Source organism: Bubalus kerabau, chromosome 11 (genome assembly GCF_029407905.1).
Source record: "Bubalus kerabau isolate K-KA32 ecotype Philippines breed swamp buffalo chromosome 11, PCC_UOA_SB_1v2, whole genome shotgun sequence".
In the NCBI taxonomy this organism is placed as follows: Eukaryota; Metazoa; Chordata; class Mammalia; order Artiodactyla; family Bovidae; genus Bubalus; species Bubalus kerabau.
The window spans coordinates 28128112-28151428 of NC_073634.1; the positions used below are offsets into that span (position 1 = coordinate 28128112).

The following is a 23317-nucleotide window of genomic DNA, read 5'->3' on the forward strand; positions in this document are numbered from 1 at the left end:
TGTATTCTCTGCTTAGAATGTAATTATAAATGTTTCTATTAGCTTAACCTTTTGTGTTATGCAAATAATCTCTTTCCTAATTTATCAAGGTGCTCATGGGTGCAAATAATAAGGACCCCAGTTAAACAGTGGCTTAACCATGAGAAAGTTAAACTTATGTGACTGGATACCCAGAAGCAGAATGAGCCTGTGACATAGTGGTGTCGTCATAGACCCTGTCTTTTTCCATTCCTCAGATCTGCTATCTGCAGCATAGCTTCTTCCCGGGGTTTGCCCCCAAGGGGTCAAGAGATGTAAACTATCCACAGTTTTTCCTTTAAAGAAGGGGTTTTCAACCTTGGCACCATTGACATTTGGGGTGGAAAGCTGTTGTGGGGGGCTGTCCTTTGCATTGTAGGATGTTTGGCATATTTATGGCATCTCCCGACTAGATGCCAGTATCTTCTCCCCAGCTGGGACAAACAAAAAAGTCTCCAGACATTGCCAAATGCCCGTGGGGTGGGGGACGTTGCCCGCAAGTGAGAACCAGGTGTATTTACTGGCAATAAAGGTTCACATACCCCAACCTGAACCAATTCCTAGAGTGAGAAGAGGGATGTTCTGACTGATTTATTGAAACTAAAATTTGTACTTGAAGCTGGAAGCAGAGTTGGCTTCCCTCAAAGTCTGTGCCCATATGGGAGGGGTGGGGTAGTCACACAAGACTCTGGCTCATGACCTAGAGGCAGGAAATGATGCTCGGAAGGTAGTGAACCATGTCTGCTACTCTTGAATTTTACTGTTTTCTGACCCATTGCCCCCTCTACCTTCTATTCCAATGTGTCTAGTATTTATTCTTAGTTGAAAAAACTTTTTTTTTGGCCATGCTGCAAGGCATGTGGGATCTTAGTTCCCCAATCAGGGATCAAACCTTTGTCCCCTGCATTGGAAGTGAGGGGTCTTAACTGCTGGACTGCCAGGAAAGTCCCATAGTAGTTATTCTCTAAACGTGCATGAATGGAAACTTGTAATTTCTAACATGTACTGTTAACAAGCATCTGTATCCACCCCTAGATCAAGACAAGAACAAAGGAATATGGACAAGATTTAACTCCCTGCTGGAATTCCCTACTGGCAACTTCTATGCTGATATTTTAGATTCTTATTTAAAAGTTTCATACAGGCAATAGTTAGATATGCAGTTTCAAAGACAAGCAGGGAGAGATAAGAAAGCCTTCCTCAGCGATCAATGCAAAGAAATAGAGGAAAACAACAGAATGGGAAAGATCTCTTCAAGAAAATTAGAGACACCAAGGGAACATTTCATGCAAAGATGGGCTCAATAAAGGACAGAAATGGTATGGACCTAACAGAAGCAGAAGATATTAAGAAGTGGCAAGAATACACAGAAAAACTGTTCAAAAAAGAGCTTCACGACCCAGATAATCATGATGGTGTGATCACTCACCTAGAGCCAGACATCCTGGAATGTGAAGTCAAGTGGGCCTTAGAAAGCATCACTACGAACAAAGCTAGTGGAGGTGATGGAATTCCAGTTGAGCTATTTCAAATCCTGAAAGATGATGCTGTGAAAGTGCTGCACTCAATATGCCAGCAAATTTGGAAAACTCAGCAGTGGCCACAGGATTGGAAAAGGTCAGTTTTAATTCCAATCCCAAAGAAAGGCAATGCCAAAGAATGCTCAAACTAACACACAATTGCACTCATCTCACACGCTACTAAAGTAATGCTCAAAATTCTCCAAGCCAGGCTTCAGCAATATGTGAACTGTGAACTTCCTGATGTTCAAGCTGGTTTTAGAAAAGGCAGAGGAACCAGAAATCAAATTGCCAACATCCACTGGATCATCGAAAAAGCAAGAGTTCCAGAAAAACATCTATTTTTGCTTTATTGACTATGCCAAAGCCTTTGACTGGGTGGATCACAATAAACTGTGGAAAATTCTGAAAGAGATGGGCATACCAGACCACCTGACCTGCCTCTTGAGAAATCTGTATGCAGGTCAGGAAGCAACAGGTAGAACTGGACATGGAACAACAGACTGGTTCCAAATAGGAAAAGGAGTACATCAAGGCTGTATATTGCCACCCTACTTATTTAACTTATATGCAGAGTACATCATGAGAAACGCTGGGCTGGAAGAAGCACAAGCTGGAATCAAGATTGCTGGGAGAAATATCAATAACCTCAGATATGCAGATGACACCACCCTTATGGCAGAAAGTGAAGAGGAACTCAAAAGCCTCTTGATGAAAGTGAAAGAGGAGAGTGAAAAAGTTGGCTAAAAGCTCAACATTCAGAAAACAAAGATCATGGCATCTGGTCCCATCACCTCATGGGAAATAGATGGGGAAATAGTGGAAACAGTGTCCGACTTTATTTTTTGGGGTACAAAATCACTGCAGATGGTGATTGCAGCCATGAAATTAAAAGACGCTTACTCCTTGGAAGGAAAGTTATGACCAACCTAGATAGTATATTGAAAAGCAGAGATATTACTTTGCCAGCAAAGGTCTGTCTAGTCAAGGCTATGGTTTTTCCAGTGGTCATGTATGGATGTGAGAGTGGGACTGTGAAGAAAGCTGAGCGCCGAAGAATTGATGCTTTTGAACTGTGGTGTTGGAGAAGACTCTTGAGAGTCTCTTGGACTGCAAGGAGATCCAACCCCCATCCTAAAGGAGATCAGTCCTGGGTGTTCATTGGAAGCACTGATGCTGAAGCTGAAACTCCAGTACTTTGGCCACCTCATGCGAAGAGTTGACTCATTGGAAAAGACCCTGATGCTGGAAGGGATTTGGGGCAGGGGGAGAAGGGGACAACAGAGGATAAGATGGCTGGCTGACATCACAGATTCGATGGACATGAGTTTGAGTGAACTCCGGGAGTTGGTGATGGACAAGGAGCCCTGGCGTGCTCACTGAACTGAACTGAACTGAATGTATTAACCAGTTATTGTCTCTCAGCCCCAAATTCACTTTCTATACTCCGCATTAAAATATAGGGGCCGGGATTCTGCAAACTCCATTTATGCTTTACCAGCTGGTTTTATTAGGAAGGAAGTTTTATTAGCAGGAAGTTGATGTCTCCTTGTCACCTCAAAGATGGAAAGTCTTTGGGGAGACATTCACTGGCCAGCTCTGCTATGAGATTTCAGTTTGGCTTATATAGCTGCTACATTTCCTTCTGACTGAGGGCCAGTGAGCTCTCCCTTTCCTCCCTCCCTCCTCCTGTGGAGATGATATTCTCCACATGGTCTTCTTTTCCCTCTTTGCCAGGAGCCACAGAGAATGCCTCCTTTCAAATCACTCTGTGTTAGATACTCCCACTGCCCTCTTCCCCCATTCCCCAACATCCTGTGGCATCTCCCTCATTCTTCCAAGTATGGATCTCAAGCCTTGGACAGGAGTAGACATATGTGGGCTCTTATGAGTCCAGGACACTGTGGACAGTGGCTGAACTTGGCATTTCTTGTAGCCCAGGTGTCATGGAGGAATTCATACTTATTACCTACAGAAGAGGAAACAGAAATATCAGCCACTCCTATAACTTAATTTAAAAAATGATCAAAACCTCCAAAACAAAAAAGGACAAAAACAAAACAAAAACAACAAAATGATGGGTGAAAGATGTGAACAAACATTTTGTAAAGATTCACAATATCCAATAAGCATTTCAAAAATGCTCTATACCATTAGTCATCAGGGATATACAAATCAAATCTACAATGAAATACTATTACACACCCAATAGAATGGCTAAAATTAAAAAGATTGCCAATGCTAAGTGTTGACAAGTATGCAGAGCAATTAGAATGCCCTCCAAAATTAAACACTTTTGTGCATCAAAGGACACTATCAAGAGAGTGAAAAGGCAAACCACAAAAATAGGAAATATTTGTAAATAATATCCAAAAGAAGTGAAGGCAGGATGTTGAGCAGGTATTTGTGTACCCACTTTCATAGCAGCAAGATTCACAATAACCCAAAGATGGAGGAAATCTGACTGTCTATTGACTGATGAATGGATAAACAAACTGTGGTATATCTATACAATGGAAAAAGAATGAAATTTTAACACATGCTACAACATGGATAAACCTTGAAAACTTTATGTTAACTGAAGTAAGCCAGACACAACAGGATAAATGGTGTATGATTCCACTTATATGCTGCTGCTGCTAAGTCGCTTCAGTCGTGTCCGACCCTGTGCGACCCCATAGACGGCAGCCCACCAGGCTCCCCCGTCCCTGCGATTCTCCAGGCAAGAACACTGGAGTGGGTTGCCATTGCCTTCCCCAATGCATGAAAATGAAAGTGAAGTCGTTCAGTCATGTCTGACTCTTCACGACCCCATGGACTGCAGCCTACCAGGCTCCTCCACCCATGGGATTTTCCAGGCAAGAGTACTGGAGTGGGATGCCATCACCTTCTCCTCCACTAATACGAGGCACCTAGAATAGCCTGGAGAATCCTACAGACAGAGGAGCCTGGCAGGCTATAGTCCATGGGGTTGCAAAGAGTTGGACACGACTTAAGCAATTTAGCAGCAGCACCAATCAGAATAGTGAAACTTGTAAAGACAGAGTACAATAAAGGTTATCAGGAGCCGAGGGAAGGGGGATGGAAAGTTTACTGTTTCATTGGTATCAATTTTCAGTTTGGGATGGTGAAAAAGTTCTGGAGATGGACAGTGGTAACAGTTGCACAACAATATAAATGTACTTAATGCCACCGAATTGTACACTTTTCTTTTTGGCTGCACCGCACGGCTTCAATTCCTAGGGATTGAACCACAGCAGTGAAAGCCCTGAGTCCTAACCACTGGACCACCTGGGAACTCCCTGAATTGTGCACTTAAAACGTTTAAAATGGCAAATTTTACATTATGTATATTTTACCATGATTAAAAAATGCTTTAAAAAACTATACAAAAATCTACCTTACAGAAAAATGATATTGATGAACCTATTTGCAGGAATAGAGATGCATAGAGAATGAACTTGTGGAACAGGGAGGCAAGGAGAGGGTGGGATGAATTGAGGGTTTACACTACCATGTGTAAAACAGATAGATAGTGGGGAGTTGCTGTATAGTACCGGGAGTTCACTCTAGTGGATCACTCTAGTGGCTCAGACGATAAAGCATCTGTCTGCAATGCAGAAGACCCAGGTTCGATCCCTGGGTTGGGAAGATCCCCTGGAGAAGGAAATGGCAGCCCACTCCAGTATTCTTGCTTAGAAAATCCCATGGATCTCGGAGCCTGGTGGGCAACTGTCCATGGGGTCGCAAAGAGTCAGACACGACTGAGCAACTTCACTTTCACCGGGAGTTCAGCCGGGTGCTCTGTGAAGAGCTCGAGGGGTGGGAGGGAGGCTCAAGAGGGAGGGGACATGTGTATGGCTGACTCATGTTGTTGTATGGCAGAAGTCAACACAACATTATAAAGCAATTATCCTCCAAATAACAAAACAAAAAATCTATCTTCGGACCCAGCAATCTTACTCCTGTATTTACTGAAAAGAAAAGGACTTGTAAAAGAGTGTTCCCAGCAGCTTTGTTTATAATAGCTCCAAACAGGAAATAACCCAAGATGTCCGTTAATAGGAGAATGGCTAACCAACTGTGGTGTTTACATGTAAAGAAATATTACTGAAGCCACTCAATCAATTGGTGGCTAAACAGAGATATGCACAAAGGTGGTTTTACCCCAGTTCCTTACCTTTTTTCAACTTCACAGGGTGGATTTTCCTACTTAAACTCCAAATTTTTGACCTAAGGATATCCCTGAATGTTTCTGAAACCCCAGAGTTCCACAGCTGCCTCTGCTAAGACTCTCCCTTCCTCCTCTCAAAGGGAAGACTCCCCGCCCGCCATCATTATCTGTGCTTAGCTTCTAAGACCTGACATCCCATACCTGGTCCAGTAGGCCTGGGTTCAACTGTTGCCAGAACTGACAGAGGAACTCCTCGTCTTCTCGGCAGGAGGGCTTGGGGGGGCATTTATTTGGGTGCCCCAGCATACCTGGATCCCAGTTTTCACCTCTAGTGCTCCTAGCTTTACCTGGTCTTTCCCATATCTCTAGTTAGAACCCTTTGGCCACCATCATGCCATGACTCTGTGAGCCCTGATCGGTGGTACCTCTCTTGAGGGCGACCCCCTCATGGGACTCTTTCTCCAAGGCACAGTGAGCACTGTACTCTGTAGAGTGCTGACGGTATGGACACCTGAGTGATACAATTCTTGTTTTACCACTTACTAAGGTAACCTCACTGTGCCTCAGTTTCCTCATCTATAAAATAAAATACTACTACTTACGTCATAGGATTGGCATGAGGATTAAATTGGTTGATAAGCTATTAAATTCTTAAACACTGCCTGGCATATGGTAAGCACTGTGTGTTGTTATTTTTTTTAACTGACCTGCCCCCATGTTCTCCATATTCTTTGAAAGATTTTGTTCTCATATGACAAGTGAAAGAAATAATTAGGATCCAGCCAGAACCCACTCAGGACGCAGTCATTTGAACAGGGAAAATTCAATATAAAGAGCTGTTAACTACTATGTGGGGTAAAAGGAATCCTAAAGTATACAGGAATAATGGAGAAAGGGAGCAGCCTCTACCTCCAGAGATAACAGAGAAAACCCACGGAAGGATAAACTTGGAAAGGGCCCTCCCTCTCCACCGAGGCTGAGGCTTGGAACACTCTGGTGGGTGCGTGGTGGGGGCTCACTGGATGGCAGGGAAGTTTGCCGAGGCGCTGCAGGCTGGGGTTGGCAAGCAGGAAGCTGTGCTGGGAGGATGGCAAAATCTGACTGGAAGCCGCCCACTGGCAGCTGTGCTGGAGAAGCTAGAAACGCGCTGGAAGGAGGAAGAGAAGGCCCTTCAGCGTTCTTCTGGCACCTTCCATCCATTGATGGGGCATAACAGTGGCACTGGCTGGTGAGACCACAGGGCAGAGATGGTGTGTTTGGAGCAGAGAAGCACTAAGTTAACAACTGACACACACCCTGTTTACGTTCTCATAATTAAACGACATGTAATAGGGAATCCTTCCTATTTGTGTTTTATGTGTTTATAGCCTGGTAGCTCAGGCAATGGCACCCCACTCCAGTACTCTTGCCTGGAAAATCCCATGGATGGAGGAGCCTGGTGGGCTGCAGTCCATGGGGTCGAGAAGAGTCGGACACGACTGAGCGACTTCACTTTCACTTTTCACTTTCATGCATTGGAGAAGGAAATGGCAACCCACTCCAGTGTTCTTGCCTGGAGAATCCCAGGGACGGGGGAGCCTGGTGGGCTGCCGTCTATGGGGTCGCACAGAGTCGGACACAACTGAAGCGACTTAGCAGCAGCAGCAGCTCAGTGGTAAAGAATCTGCCTGCCAAGCAGGAGATGCAGGTTTGATCCTTGGGTCGGGAAGATCCCCTGGAGAAGGAAATGGCAATCCACTCCAGTATCCTTGCCTGGGAAATCCCATGGACAGACGAGCCTGGTGGGCTACAGTCCATGGGGTTGTCAAGAGTCAGGCGCGAATTAGCAACAGGCAGTACATAGCAGCCTATGATTAGGACAGCCCTGTGCTCCTAGTGGTTGGCTGCAGTCACCAGTCACACTGATGTTATTACAGCGCCCCCTTTCACTCTAAGAAATGTCCCTGTTTGGAGGATAAAAATGTGGTCACATGAACTCTTTACATACTATTTTCTGTCAAACTATTCCCACTGGTAATAGTTAGAAACACAATAGATACAGACACACAAATCTGCTTGAAGACAGCCCAGGTGTGGCGGGGTCGATTCAGGAAGAAGTGCAGCCTGAGCTGCTTTGCTCCGTGGAGCATTGTCCGGTTTGTAGGTGGGAGAAACTAAGAGGCTGAAGAGCTGAGCCAAAAGCAATAGTTCTCAAGAGTGATATATGATTTTCAAAATGTACATCTGGGTTTGTCTAAAAGAGCTCTTTTAATACGTACAAAATAAAAAGTCTGACCTGAAAGCACAGTGTTGTTAAAATGGCAGCATCTTTTCTTTCTTTAACATCACATAAAGTCACGGTACATTTTATAGGATAGGGCAACTTAGATTTGATGAAATATGGTATATTTGTTCCCATGTTTGAATGTCTCTATGGCAGAGATTCCTGGAAGTAGAACTGCTGGGTCAAAGGACATGTATTTGATAGATTCTGCTTAACTGTCTTAAAAAAACAAAAAGACTGAACAGTGTCCATTTCCCCATACTCTTTCTAACACTGAAATGCCAACAGTCTTTAAATGTTTTTCTCCTCTGACAGGTTCTCACCATGTCATTTCAGCTTCAATCCAGAGTCAAGGGAATCTGTATTTTCCCAAATTATCATGTTCCTCTCCTGTATGTAATTGGTTCAAATCTGTATCACACTTCACTAGAGTTGGGCCATAAGACCGACACATCTTTCTCCTCCAAAGGGCAAATAAAGGGTCATTTCTCCATGTGGTGCTGGTAAGGATCATGGACTATTAGGACTGGAAGGGATTTTAGATATTGCCAAATTCTAGAAGTTCTGAAAGACATTCAAGATGGTTCTCACTGTTACAGGTGATAGAGCATCTTCTCTATTTCTTTTTTTTTTTTTTTTTCTATTTCTACTTAGAAAAATAATAAAAGAATTCTTCAGTCAACCTCTTGCCCCATGAATGTGAAATCACTGTGGGAACATCTGATGCCTGTTGACCAGCACCTGCAGTGGTCCCTGAATACCAGATGTGTGTTTATGATTCAGCCGCAGTCGTGGGTCCTAAGTGGTGAGTTTTGACTCCTCTGCAGCACCTATCTAAAATCATATATTGCTTCATATACAACCATAATGGAATGCTGGCTTAAAATATAAAAAGTTTGCTGACATAAAGTAAAAGAAGACCATAAAATGAAAATTCTACAAATCTAGTTCAAATGAGCTTCATTTACTTGATGTGCAAATTGCATTCGGCTAATCAAAATGTTTATCTTGTATGTCAGAAGCAAAAACCAAGAAGACAAAATACAGTGATCATTATATCCAATTTGGTCTTTCATTATTAGGAATAAAGACCAGCCATACCCGCTTCATGTTATTTGCAGAATGGTGCTTACACATAGCAGCCAGAACCCTTCTGTTTTAGCTTATCATTTAGACACAAAAAGCATGAAAGTAATAAAAATAAACCAGTTTTTAAAGTGCAAAAAGCATAAATTCTAAACATTCATTTAGGAAAGCAGTTTGTGTCTATTTTTGATGCTACAATGAGTCATTACATTTCATACATTTTAATATACATTTGTCCTAAGACCAGTATATGCTCTTTTAAAGACTGTTAACAAAGCATGCTTTTCCCTTACATAATTAAAGTAAATCAAACATTTTGCATTACATGGTAAATGGGAAGTTGAAACTAGTCTTATGATACTAGGGATATTACTCAAGTTTATTTTAATATCATACCTATATCTAAAATAAGTTTTAAGAATCACTTCTTTGTTACACATCACACAAATTATTATATGATTAAATCAGCACAAGCTGTTGTCAAGAGTATACATGGTAAAAGGAATTCTCCAGTCAAGATAGGATAGAAAACTCTGGTTTAGATTTTACAGTTTACAAATGAGGAAACTGAGGCCCAGAAAGGGTAAGACATTTACTTAAAGTCGCACAGCCAGGGAGCCAGACTCAGACTCTTAGCTCAGTGCTCTTCAGGATGGGTGTGTATGAGGTTAAGTGGTTTGAAGGTCTCAGTATACTCGTTCTTGCTGAAAAATCTCTCCAGTAGCAGAGGTTCTGACACTACCCTCTCTAGGTTCAGCACTGCCCTCCCCAGCTTCCAGCTTCCTCCGTTAGAGCCCTAATTTCCTTGGGGATTAAGCTATTTTAGTTCTAAAAGGCTGTATTAGGTGTTGCCCTCCGTTCCTGTGCAACCACGGTCAGTTAATATCTGCTGAGCCAAAACTGTAAAGGGTCTCATACAAAGCAGTATCTGCTTGAACCAATACAAGATCTGAAAGTGAAGCGTGGAAAGGGAAGTTGGACCACCAGGGGCTATCTTTGCTCCTTATAGTTCACCTGAGGAGCTAGGAGCAAGGACGAGCAGACTCTGCAAATGTTACTGGATCTGAGAAGATGCTGTGTTTGAGTCCATAACTTATTTTCTTGTCTTTCAGGAAATTAACCCCTTTCAATTTAGGGGAAAAATTATTCCCACCTGTGGGCAAATTATGCCTTTACCTTTAGGGTTTGTTCCGTGTTTTAGGAGGGACTTATTTCAAAGGCTCACTCTCTGCTGTCCTTGATTTACCAAGGACCTGGCAAAGTGGGCTCCAAGGAGCCCTAATCCTGGCATTTTGTAAACAGCTCTGCATCCACCATCAGCCTGGTACCTGAAGGGATCTTGCAGGGGTGTTGACCATCCTTCCTGAGCTCTGGATGCGTACCTCCCATAGTTCACAAACCATCTGGAGAGGCTTACCTATCTCCTTTCCCTGGGTGCACAACAGTGTGCACAAAGCATTGATCTTCCTGAAAACACCCCCTTCAGAGGCCCCTCCCTTACACAGAGCCTGTGTCTGCCACGTCGGCCTTTGCCTGATCATTCCAGTCTCTTCTGCTCCAATTTCAAGGCTTTTCTACAGTCCTACTCTTGACTTCATCACCCAAACACAACCTGTTAATGACAGTCATCACCATCAAGGTGATTGAGCTTCCCTGGCAGCTCAGATGATAAAGGTTCCCGCCTGCAATGTAGGGGTTCAATTCCTGGGTTGGGAAGATCTCCTGGAGGAGGAAATGGCAACCGGCTCCAGTATTCCTGCCTGAAGAATCCCAAAGACAGAAGAGTCTGGTGAGCCCCGTCCATAGGGTCGCAAAGAGTCCGACAAGACTGAGCAACTTAACACTTACCTTCCCTTCATCACGATGATTATGCATGATCATTATTCTGCCCCCATCCCTTGCTCGTGATGGTTCTGAAATTTATTGACATAGTGTTCTCCTGTTTGTTGTCCTGGCTCTCCCAGGAAAGCAGAGGTCATCAAACAGGGTGACCAACATGCCAACAGAGGCGGAGACAATCGATGGAGGGAATCCGAGAGGGAACGGGTCGGGGGACTTGGTGGAGGAGGCTGCTGATAAACTCCCAGAGGTCCCCACTAGAGTTATCAATCAAGGATAACAGACACAGTGCCTAGAACTCTCCAAAATGTTTACATTAAAATTTTTTTGAGATCAGAAAAAATATGATAATAAATGTAACGATAAATACAGCCTGGATTATATTTGTGTTTTATAGCAGCAAAACATAATTTAAAAAAAATTTTTTTTTTAATGCAGAAAGGGGCCCACAAAGACGAAGTGCACAGGGCGCCGAACAGTCGTAATTCAGTCCTGGGTACGGTTTATACTTTCCGCTTTAAAAAAAGAAATGGATATCCAGATATTTGTATGAGACCTCTTGATTTTACATATTAGGAACTCGCTTTAAACAAAACATACATTGTGTGGCCCAACAAAAGAAGTGGAACCTAGCCTGCAGCCTCTTGAAGACTCGGGCTATCATCGTGTCCCCGGAACGCCAGTGGCTTGACGAGACTTCGGGGACACTTCTTCAGCCTGAGTGCCCGAGCACGCCACTCAGAACAGAGTAGGGAGCGGTAGAAAGCCTTCGGGACACAACAAGGGTCTGACGGTAAATCCCCGCCCAGTCCGGTGTTGGAAGCTCGAAAGCCACTTCGGCCCCGGCACTCTGGAGCCTCAACCGGCGGTTGCCGGCTTCGCTCGTTCGCGGGTTTCCCGACTCCCACCGACTTCCAGGGAGCGCAGGTTAGGGGGTGGGGCCTTCCGGCTCACCAGGCAGGCTGGAGCAAGGGGCAGGGACTGTCGTCCGGGACATCTACGGCCCCGGAGCCCAGGCCGCCCCGCTCCATCCCTCGCAACAAGGCCCGCCCACCGGCCGCATGCGGCCTGTCTCCTGTGTGAGACCGGCTCCTCGCGGGGTCTGCTCCCGGCAGGCGAAGCTCCACACCGAGGACGCGGAGGTGGTTTTAAGACCGCAGCGGCCAGGGCTCCTCCTCCCGCGCTGCTCAGGGAGGCGGGCTGAGCTCTTTACAAGGCCCTGACAAACGACCCCGCCATTCCAGACGATCTTCCGCAGCCTCCCCGCCTTCACTTGGCCGGGAGCTGCCGGACCGGAAGCTGCGGGGTCTCGGGGCCCCGGCTAGTTCCCGCCATGCCGCGAGCCGAAGGTGCGCATGCTCCGCAGAGGCCCGCACGGGGCCTGAGTAAACCCTGATAGAGCCATCGCAAGGCGGGGTGAGCAGAGCTCCAGTGGCGCAATCGGTTAGCGCGCGGTACTTATACAGCAGTACATGCAGAGCAATGCCGAGGTTGTGAGTTCGAGCCTCACCTGGAGCATGACCCTTTTGGATACCCGCAGGTTCCCCACTTTTACCTCCGTGCTCAAGGAAACGAATCAAACTCTCTTTACACTCCTCAGTTCCTGTCTCTGACTGCTCTGCGTGCGTCTTCTGCTCCGCTGCAGGCAGGAAGCCGCTCGTATCCGCTCCTCTTACTCGCTTTCCAAGCTACTTGTTGCCCCCGCGAACCAAACAGCCGCCCGAACCCGGACGTTTACCTGCTGCTCCCTCTTCCTAGGCATTTCCTTTAACGGCACCCAATCCCCGATCCCGGTACCGGGGATGTGGACCGCAGGGGCGCTGCACCGGTGATGGGGCCCTACCTAGGTCTCGTCATAGAAAATTCCGGCGCCCTCTCTACGGGGCTTGCCCGAGCTCCCGGAGCCGGTTCCCGGCCGCTGCCCCTTACCCAGGACCAGGAGCGGCGGGGTGCGCGTTGGGTGGCGGGGCGGCAGCCAAGCGACCACTCCCGCGAAACCCAGAGCAGGAGCGGTCGCTGTCCTCCTTTTTAACTACTACTAACTAGTCGTCGCCCCCTCCCTCGGATCTTCAGAGCCTCTAGACGGCGGGCCCTTCTCCCCTCCCCAGGCCTCCAGGCCTCCCTGGGCGGATCTGCGGAGTTTGGGGAAAGTGCCTGGGCGTTTTCCTCCCCATTTGTGCCCCTTCTCCCCGGTGTCAGTCAGGAGGGGTGGAATTCTCTGGCAGACGGGAGAAAAGACGTTTTCTAGGGATATCCTTTCCTGCCCGCCGCACACCCCAAGTTCAGAAGTACCCCCGGGAAGCAGGAAATCTGCCAGCTGGATTTGGACTGTTCCAGCACGTGAACGCACCCCTGAGGCACGGGGACCGCTTTGCTAGCGGATGGGTGGGCGGGGGGCGCCCCACATCCCCGGGAGGTGGGGCGAAGTGGGGAACAAGAGTAGCTGGGTTGAGAGGCCTCCCGGACGCGTTCTCCCATAAGCGTGGTTTCAGCTATTTTTATGGGGTGTGCTAGTAAACTCCTGGGATGGAAATACTACCAGGAGTGCTGAGAAGAAAGACCTAGAAAGCTCTGAGAAAGTGGGCGGAGCTCTTGTCTGTCTCCTCGGCTACTAATCCCAGTCCCCGGTTCCGAAAGGGGAGCCCCACACCACCTGGAATGTGAGAAAGTCCGCCCAGTCACCTAACGTGGCTGGACCAGACACTTTCGCTCACAGGCTCATCCTCTGCAGATGGTGAGGGCTCCCCTTTAGAAATCTAGCCAACCTGGAAACAAATATCTATCCCGCCACCCCGACACATAATATTGGCTTATTTTTTTTTAAATAGCTTTATCGAGATGTAACTCATATACCCTACCATTCACGCACTTAGTTTGCAGTTCAGTGGATTTTAGTACTTTCACAGATGGGTGCAACCATCAGTCACCACAGTCAATTTTAAAACATTCTTATCAACTCAGTAGGAAATCGTGTATCCTTCAGCTATGACCCCACCCCGCCCCTAAATAATCACTAATTTACTTTCTGTCTCTACATTTCCCCTTTTCTGGACCTTCATATGAATGGAATCTTAATGTGTGGTCTTTTGTGACTGGATTCTTTCAATGTTTTCAAGACTCATCCTGTTCTACCTTGTATCAGTACTTTCTTTTTTTTTTTTTAATTTTTTTAAATTTTATTTTTAAACTTTACAATATTGTATTAGTTTTGCCAAATATCAAAATGAATCCGCCACAGGTATACATGTGTTCCCCATCCTGAACCCTCCTCCCTCCTCCCTCCCCATACCATCCCTCTGGGTCCTCCCAGTGAAGCAACTGACAAACAACTAATCTCAAAAATATACAAGCAACTCTTTTTTTTTTTTTTTTTAATTTATGGCTGGATAATATTCCTTTGTGTGGATTCTTTCCAATTTTGAATAGAGAAAAGGCTAGCATTTTAAAAACATTTGCTGAAAAAATTTTTTAAAGGAAATTAATGTTAAAATGTACAAAGCATAAAAACAGTTACATTTGCCAAGTGTGTAATTTTTAACTTTCAGAGGTTATCATTGCAAGAACTGGTCAGATATTTCCAAGAGGTCAGCTAAGAGTTGAGCATGGACTGGGCCCCCCACGTGGACAGAAACAAATGAAAGGTCATTCTGCCCAACCCCCTGTCCACATTGGGAATCCCTTCTACAAAACCCCAGCTCCTATTTGAAAAGCTTTAGCATCAGCATGTCATTTTTTCTCAAGGTGATGCGGTCCACTTTCTGTCAACTCTAATGGTTAGATCATTCTTCCTCTTAAATATTGTTTCTGTCCCTACAGGTTATTGCTGGAATGATGGTGGTTTGGGAAACTCTTTTTCTGGTGAGGCGGTGAAGTGGGAAGGTAAGAAGCTAAATTAGTTGTCCTTGCTCTATTTAAGCTAGAAACCACCAGATAGATTATTAGTGGATTACAAACAAACAAATAGACCACTGGCAGATTTGTAGGTCAGTGTCTTAATGTGAGGTTGATAGGACTTTTAAAGGTTGTGAAGGGTGATAAAGATCAAGTCAGAAAATTATGGAAACATGATATAAAAACCATAAAGTACTACATATACAGGTATAAGGAGATGGCATTCCTATCACCACAAAACTAGTGGATTAGACCTGTATGCAAGGAGGAAGATGGATAAATATGAGGTGGATAAACTCAGAAGGCAGGGTGAAGTTATAGCTGAATATCTGTAGATGTCTAGCCGGAGGGAAGCCTGACCCACTCATTGAACTCCACTGAACTATACACACAGGTTGACATTAACTTTGTAGATGGCTTTGAACAGGCTAATTAAAATTGTGTGTGATACAAAGAGCTGGAAGGGAGTGCAAATTCAGTAGAATTTGAAGGTAGAATAAGAGACAAATGTTTCTGACAAATGACAAGATGCAGTTTGATAGAGATAATTGTAAGCCTGTGTTCAGTTCAGAGTTCACTGTGGTCAGTGCCTGGCTTGACAGCTGTTTGCATATAAAGAATCTGGGCATATCGGATATGTACAACCTCAGTCGTCCTGACCCTGTGATTCAACTGCTGAGAATGTCATCCGATTATTAATGCATTACTACATAATGCATTACATGGTGTGGTGTCAGAGATCATAAAACAGCAGTGTGTGGAACAAATCTAGCCTCCAGACAGGTTTTATTTGGATTTCTAGCGCTGACTTGTAAAGTGTTGAAAAAATTATAATCATTTGCCTGTACATTCGGAGATTTTACTGCAATGCCTAGATTTCAAGTTTTCAATGAAAAATTAGAAGACTTGTCCATCTCAAGCCCTTATTCCCACATGGCAACATTTTCCTCCCCTTTGGATAAGCATGTTTGTGATCTTCCGTTTGTCACGGTCCTACAACTCCCCATTCATCCCAAACACAGAGGTGGGTACCAGCTGCCACTGTTCTGCCCACTTCACTTGCTTTGCTGTTTTCTTCACCACTGACTCGTTCCTCTCATTTGTGACCCACAGTCATTGAGTGTGTGGGTAAAGATAGGGAATACTCATGTTGAACTCACCCTGATGGCTATAACCTATGTGAACACAACCTATTTAAAATTCAACAAACAAAATCCCCAGTTCTTTATTATTAAAAATTTCAAACATATCCAAAGTAGAAAAAATAGTGTATTTAAAAGTAGAGAATATATATATATATTTAATATATATCCATCTATCACTACTTTCGAGAATTGTCATTTATCTCATTCTCACAACATTTTCCCCTACCATAGTCACCAAAATATTTTAAAGGAAATCCCAGCTATGGTTTAATTTGACTTGTAAATACCTCAGTATGTATACCCAACAGGTAGCCACTTTTTAAAAGAGCATAACCACAGTATCATTATTATAGCAAACAAGGTTAATAATAGTGCCCCTACATCATCTAACACCTTGTCTGTGTTCAAATGTCTGCACTTAGCTCTGAAAGATATTTTTACCATTGGATTATTTGAATCAAGAGCCAAGCAAGGTCCACACACTAAATTTGATCAATATATCTTAAATATCTAAATCTATCTCTCTTTTTTCATTTATACTAATTACCCATTCTCTTTTATGATGTTTGTTTATTTTATTTTTAATTATTGGCCCTGCAGCATGTAGGATCTTAGTTGTCCCACCAGGGATCGAATCTGTGTCCCCTGTAGTGGAAGCCTGGAGTCTTAACCACTGGGCCACCAGGGAATTCCCTGATATTTGTTTATTGATCTTTAGAATTTCCCACAGAATTTGGCTAATTGAATAACAAGGCATCATTTCAAAAGTTCTTCAATCCCCCTGACATTTAGATCTAGAAGCTTGGTAATATTAAGATTCAATTAAAAAAAAAGATTATAGGTGGCACTATATACTATTGTATCACAAGAGGAAAAGTACATAATGGCTGGCTGTTCTGCTTTTGCTGAAGATTTCAGGTGTGGTCAGCCTGGTCCATACATTACGAAATGCCACATCAGCCTCTAACCTAATGATTTTAGCAGCTGCTGATGCTCTGTCTAGGTTTATTATTGTATTAAGGATTACTCAATAATGGTTTCTAATTCTATTATTCCCTCTGTATTTGTGACTGATACCTTAAATAAAAACAAAAAACCTTTTTTTCCATAGACTATTTGGTTTCCTAAAGCACAATTCACATAGAAAAGGTTAAATAATATTGCTGGACTCTTCCTTTTTCTACTAATCTTTAGAAAAATGTATTGATGCTCTAGCAATTCCCATAGGTGACCAATTAGTTTTTTTATTTCACAGCTTTTTAAAAAAGGTATGTTTGACATACAATGAACTGCATTAATGATGTTGAGTAGCTTTTCTAGTGCTTGTTAAATATTCAGTTATCTTCTTTGGTGAATTATCTTTTAAAATCTTTTGCCTGTTTTTTATTGAGTTATTCATGTTTTTATTATTGAGTTATAAGACTTTTTGTATATTCTAGATATAATTCCTTTGTTGTGTATATGTTTTGTAAATAATTTCTCTCAGTTGTGGTTTGAGTTTTGTTTTTCTAAATGGTGTCTCTTGAAAACCAGACTTTTAAATTTTGATGAAGTTCAATTTATCCATTTTTTCAATTATGGATGATACTTTTGGTGTTATAGCTAAGAAATTTTTGCTTAACCCAGAGTCACCAAGATTATATTCTATATTTTAGCTCTTAGCTTTAGGAGTTCACTTTTGTGTATGATGTGAGTTGAGGTCTAAATTTTTCTTTTTTTGTGTATGGATATCCAGTTCTGGCACCATTTGTTGAAAAGCACACCCTTTCCTGATTGAATTGACTTCACAGATTGTCAAGAATGACTTGATCATAATTGTGCTGGTCTTTTGCTGGACTTCATTCTATCTTATTGAGCTGTATGTCAGCGTGGTGTCATGTATTGGTTACTGTAATCATACAAATACATACATACCACATATAAAGCTATATATATTTATATGATTATAGTAATCCACACATAACACTATACATACACATACACACATTAGGGTTAGTTTGCCAATTTGTATGAAAATATCCTGGGATTTCTACAAATCTGTTGAGTGAGAATTGCCTCCTTAACAATGTTGAGCCTTCTGATTCCATAAATAAGATGTGTATCTTCACTTATTTAGGCCTTTAATTTCTTTAAACAATGTTTTACAGTTTTCAGTGTTGTAATGTTGTATTATTTCTTCCTTAAATATTTGGCAGAATTCACTAGTAAAGTACTGTGGGCCTGCAGTTTTCTTTGTAGGAAAAATTTTTTAAAACCCTACAAATTCAGTTTTTTTTTTTTTTTTTTTAGATAAATATGGGGGCTATGCAGGTTATTTATTTATTCTTAAATGAGTTTTGGCATTTTGTATCTTTCAGAAAATTTTGTCTATTTCATTAAATTTGTTGTATTTATTGACATAAAGTTATTCATAATATTCACTTCTTGTCTTTAGGATCTGTAGTGATGTCCCTTCTAACTTCTGATATTGATCATTTGTGGGGTTTTTTTTGTCCTGATCAAACTCAGAAGATGTTTTCCACTTTTATTTATCTTTTCACATACCTAGTTTTTTGTTTCATAGATTTTTTTTCTATTGCTTTCCTGATTTTCATCTGATTCTGGTGCACATGAAGAGAGTGTAGACTGTGCTACTGTTGGGCAGCATGCTCTGTCAATATCAATTATATCAAATTGGTTATAGACTCTGCAAACTTTCTGTATCTTTGATTTTTCTGCCTACTTGTTCTAGCTATCATTGAGAGGAGGGCATGAAAATAACCACTGCCATGATAGATTTTCTTGTTTCACCATTTAGTTCCATCTTTCCCTTCTTCATGTTGTTGGAGGCTCTGTTACTGGCCTTATAAATGTTTACAATTGTTGTGTACTCTTGATTCTGTTACCTGACCCTATATTCTATAACTGACCCTGTTACCATTGTTGATGCTTAATTTGTCCCATATTTGGCCAGGGTAAGTCCCATTAAGTTGGCTCCTAGGTCTTTTTGACATAATCTTAAATCTGAGATATGATATGTTTCTGGCATAACAAGATATTTCAAAGTGTATTTTGTACTTGTCTTCTCTCAATCCTGGAATTGGCCATTTCTCCTAAGAGCCTGGTTCTTTTTGGTGGGAAATGTTATTTAGGCGAGCACAATCTGTGTGCTAGAGTTCCTTACTGCTACTCTGTGGTTGTCATATTTTCAAGCCTTTCCAATAGACAGAACTAGGACATGCATATTTTTTTAAAGAGGGAAAAATAGGAACTTCCCTGGTGGTCCAGTGGCTAAGACTCCACACTCCTAATGCAGGGGGCCTGGGTTTGACCCTTAGTCAGGGAACTAGATCCCACTTACCACAACCGTAGATCCTGCCTGCCACAACTAAATATCCCACTTGCTGCAATGAAGATCGAAGATCCTGCATGAAGATCCAACTGAGACCTGGTGCAGCCCAGATAAATAAATAAATATTTTTTAAAAAGAGAGAAAAATAAAGCTCGAGTTTATAGTGATATTTCCAGTTCAAATGTAAGATTACAGAATTTATACACTTTGATTTTATATTTGTATTGCTTTTCTCTTGCTCTAAAAATACTAGTTCTTTACAACTCTTACATAATTATTTATTTGCTATATCATACCACGTAATAGTTTAAAAGTAATATTATATGTTGTTTCTCATAATAAGATTATTGCTTACAGTTTAAGATTGCTTTGTGATTTCTTTTGTCCTTAGTTCATATTCAGAATACAGTGTTTTGGGACTGCCCTGGTGGTCCAGTGGTTAAGATCCTGCACTTCCACTGTAGCGGCTTGAGTTCAATCCCCGGTTGGGGAACTAAGTTCTCACATGCTACTCGGTATGGCCAAAAAAATTAAATTAAAAGAAAAACAATATGCAAAATACAGTGTTTGAAGTATTGTGTTTAAAGTAATTTTTCTCTGTGGCTATGCTATCAACTTGATACTCAGTAAATACCTTTTGATTGAGTTTGTTTTACATTTTTAGGAATCTCTTTTTTAAAAATTTTTGATTGGAGGATAATTGCTTTACAATATTGCATTGGTTTCTGCCATACATCAACATGAATCAGCCACAGGTATACATATGTCCTCCTCTGTTTTAATTTATCTAAAATATTTACATGCTTCTAAACTCAAAACTATAAAACAAGGTTTACTCCAAGAAGTCCAAACCTTGTCCCCTAATCCTGTTTTCCTCTTTTTTGTATAGGTGATAATTTAAAAATTGCTTTCTTGATATATCTTTCCATTATTTGTTCTTAAAAAACATAAGCAAAGACACGTCTGTGTTTGTATTCCACTTCCTCTCCTTCTTTTTGAAAAGCTCTTATACTCATTGCTGATTCCACAGGTAGTATATTCTGATTATTTCAAAGTTGTAAATAGGACTCTTCCTCACTCCTTATCACAGTGCATAGTATTCTGTCCCTGTGGATGTAGCATTGTTTATTCAGCTCGTCCTCTACTCGTGAACAGTTGGATGTTTTCAGTCTCCTGGTTTTGTAGATGATGCTGCAATGAAGTTCACAAAGTTTTGAATATTTTGCTATTATATCTTTGAGATAGATTCTATATGTGGGATTGCTGGTCTGAGGACTAGATAGCTATAAAATATAAATATGTATGATTATATTTACTTTTATATATAGTAATTTATATTATATATAAAATGTAATATCATACATATATATAACATACATAGGAACCTGGTGGGCTACAGTCCAAAGGGTCACAAAGAGCTGGATACGACTGAGCAACTAAGCATAATATGTATATAAAATTACATATGTAAAATTGTCTTTAAAAAGGGTTTATGATATGATGGTCCATGTGTATGAGGCCACTAGAATTCACATCGTAAGAGCAATGCTTGAAGGACCTGGGCCGAGTGATGCTATATGGGGCATTTTCATGTCCTCCAGTTCCAGTTCCAGGAGAGATACCACTTAATGCCTTTTCCCGGTGATTATTTAAGGCAGTGGCATTTACTGGAGGCCCTGACATAGGCATGGCTGGCTGAGGACTTCACCTCACAGAGCTGCTCTGGAGAGAACCCAGGCTTAGAAAAAGTCCACAAGGTTCCACCTTCTGACCCTTAGACTCTGCCCTGCTGCCTGCTGCCTTCAGCTTAACCCATCTCTGTTGAGTCTTTTAGTTTTATAATATTCAGTCATTTGAAAAATCATTTTATTTAGCCAGTTATCATTTTATTATCTTCATATTTCCTAATTATTATCTTTAAAAATTTGTTCTGTCTTAACTGTTTCATTCTTTTAAATACGCTGGTTAATGAGTAGATTTCCTTCTCGAACACACCGTTCCTTTCATATCTGGTCTTTGCATTCATTTCCGCTTAGCCTTCTTTCAACTTTTTATTCTAAATTTATTAATCTTCTGCTATCTGTTTTTTGCTTTTTAGTGTAAACTGTAAAACTGAATTCTCTTTAAGTGTTTCTATGTTCCGTGTTGGTTGGCGGGCCCTTTGGGAACAGAACCCCTTGGCAAATGGGTGGGGTACGTTCACCAGGAAGCCTGGTGGGGTGAGGATCTTTCCCCCTCTGTTGGCTCCCTGCCTTTCCCCATGGAGCCCTTGATGACTCCTGACCTTAATGATCCAAGGGACTAGATGTTCCTCTTATTTCCCATAACAATAAGCCAACAGTGATGACTAGGATTGAGACTCCAAGGAATATGGCTCCCAGAGAAGAGCAGGCTGAAGAGGGATATATTACTTGCTTTCCAATATTCATGAAAGGAGTAGACATATTCAGTCTTTTTAAAATAAGTCTTTATTAAGTTTGTTTTAATATTGCTTCTGTTTCATGTTTTGGTTTTTTGGCTGCAAAACATGTAGGATCGTAGTTCCCCGACCAGGGATGGAACAGGGGATAAGAATCTGCCTGCCAATGCAGGAAGTGGGTTTGACTCCTGGTCTGAGAAGATCCCACATGCCGTAGAGCAACTATGCCCACGCGCCTCAACTACTGAGCCCATGCTCTAGGGCTCATGAGCCGTGACTGCTGAGCCCAGACACCTTCGAGCCTGCACACTGCAACTACTGAAGCCTGAGCACCTAGAGCCTGTGCTCTGCAACAAGAGTCACCACAGCGAGAAGCCCGTGCACCACAATGAGGAGTAGCCCCTGCTCGCCGCAACCAGAGAAAGCCTATGTGAAGCCACAGAGACCCGGTGCAGCCAAAAATATAAACAAATAAATAATAATAAGAAAAGAAGAGGTCTGCTAATGTTTGAGTCTCTGATTCTGAAGACTCGCTTCATCAGTTCTCTTTCCATGGTTTGAATGTTCAAGCTAAAAAAGTGCCCCTTTGCGATGGCCAGTTAGATTGAGTTTCTCACTTGTAACCAAAAGGGATTTTGACTCGTGCAATTATTATTGATGTTATGTACAAAACATCATTTTATATCGATGACTGATTTTTCAAATTTCTTAATAAGAATTCCTTTCTGAAGGAAATGGCAGCATCTAAGCATTCAAGCTCTTAAACTGGCCTGGGGATGAAGTTCATAGATACTCCCCTGTGCCTTTGCACAGAGCCCAGCCCCTGCTACCAGCACACTTGCCGCCTCCACTTGAATGACTCATCCAAAGCACAACACTTGGTTTGTTTTTTTTTCCCTCCCAAACCTGCTTCTCTCCTAGTCTTTCCCATCCCACAAATGGTCCTTTCGTCCATTCATCTGGATTCTAAGTGAAAAGCTTCAGTGGTAGCCTTCATCATCCCCTTTAGCTCCCTCTAGATCTAACCCATCAGCAAGTCCCGAATCTCCCTCTACTCCGTATACTGGGCCCTGCCTTTCTTTCCATCCGCAGTTTCTATTGTCTCCTGCTTGGACTCTGCAGTAGCTTCTTAACTGACTCCCTGTCTTTACCTCTTAGCCTTCTCCTGTCTCTTCTCCACACTGAAGCCCAAATGGGCCTTTCATTACACAAATCAGATCCTGTCATTTCCTCGCTTAAAACCATCTATGGCTTTCCAGTGCCTGCAGAACAAGATGCATAGGCCTACAGTGGTCCAAAAGGCCCCAGCTGTTTTTATCAGACTCTGCCTGCTTCTCCAGCCTCAGTTCCTAGCACTCTGACCCCGCTTACTGCGCTCCAGCCATAGAGTCTTTCTGTCCCTTTTCTGTGCCTCAGAGCCTTTGTAACAGCCATTCCTAATGATGGAACATCTTCACCCAAATCTTAAGGAGCTGGCTCTATAACCTGCAGAGCTCAGTCAGGTATCACCTCCTCAAGGGTGCCTTTGAATTCACTACCATCTAAAATTACTGTGTTTAGGGACTTTCCTCCTTGGCAGTCCAGTGGTTGAGACTTTGGCTTCCAGTGCAAGGCGTGCAGGTTCAATCCCT

General features: G+C 42.6%; 1 long non-coding RNA gene and 1 other non-coding gene across 2 annotated transcripts; both read left to right on the top strand.

Annotated features, from left to right (window-relative positions):
• The first annotated feature begins 11727 nt into the window (after positions 1–11727).
• Positions 11728–22434, top strand: LOC129622976 (uncharacterized). Its single transcript, XR_008700220.1, has 3 exons — positions 11728–12316; positions 14717–14779; positions 21801–22434. It is a non-coding gene; the product is annotated as an uncharacterized LOC129622976 (long non-coding RNA).
• On the top strand, positions 12326–12418 carry TRNAI-UAU (transfer RNA isoleucine (anticodon UAU)). The gene is given in 2 exon segments: positions 12326–12363; positions 12383–12418. It is a non-coding gene; the product is annotated as a tRNA-Ile (tRNA).
• Positions 22435–23317: the final 883 nt, after the last annotated feature.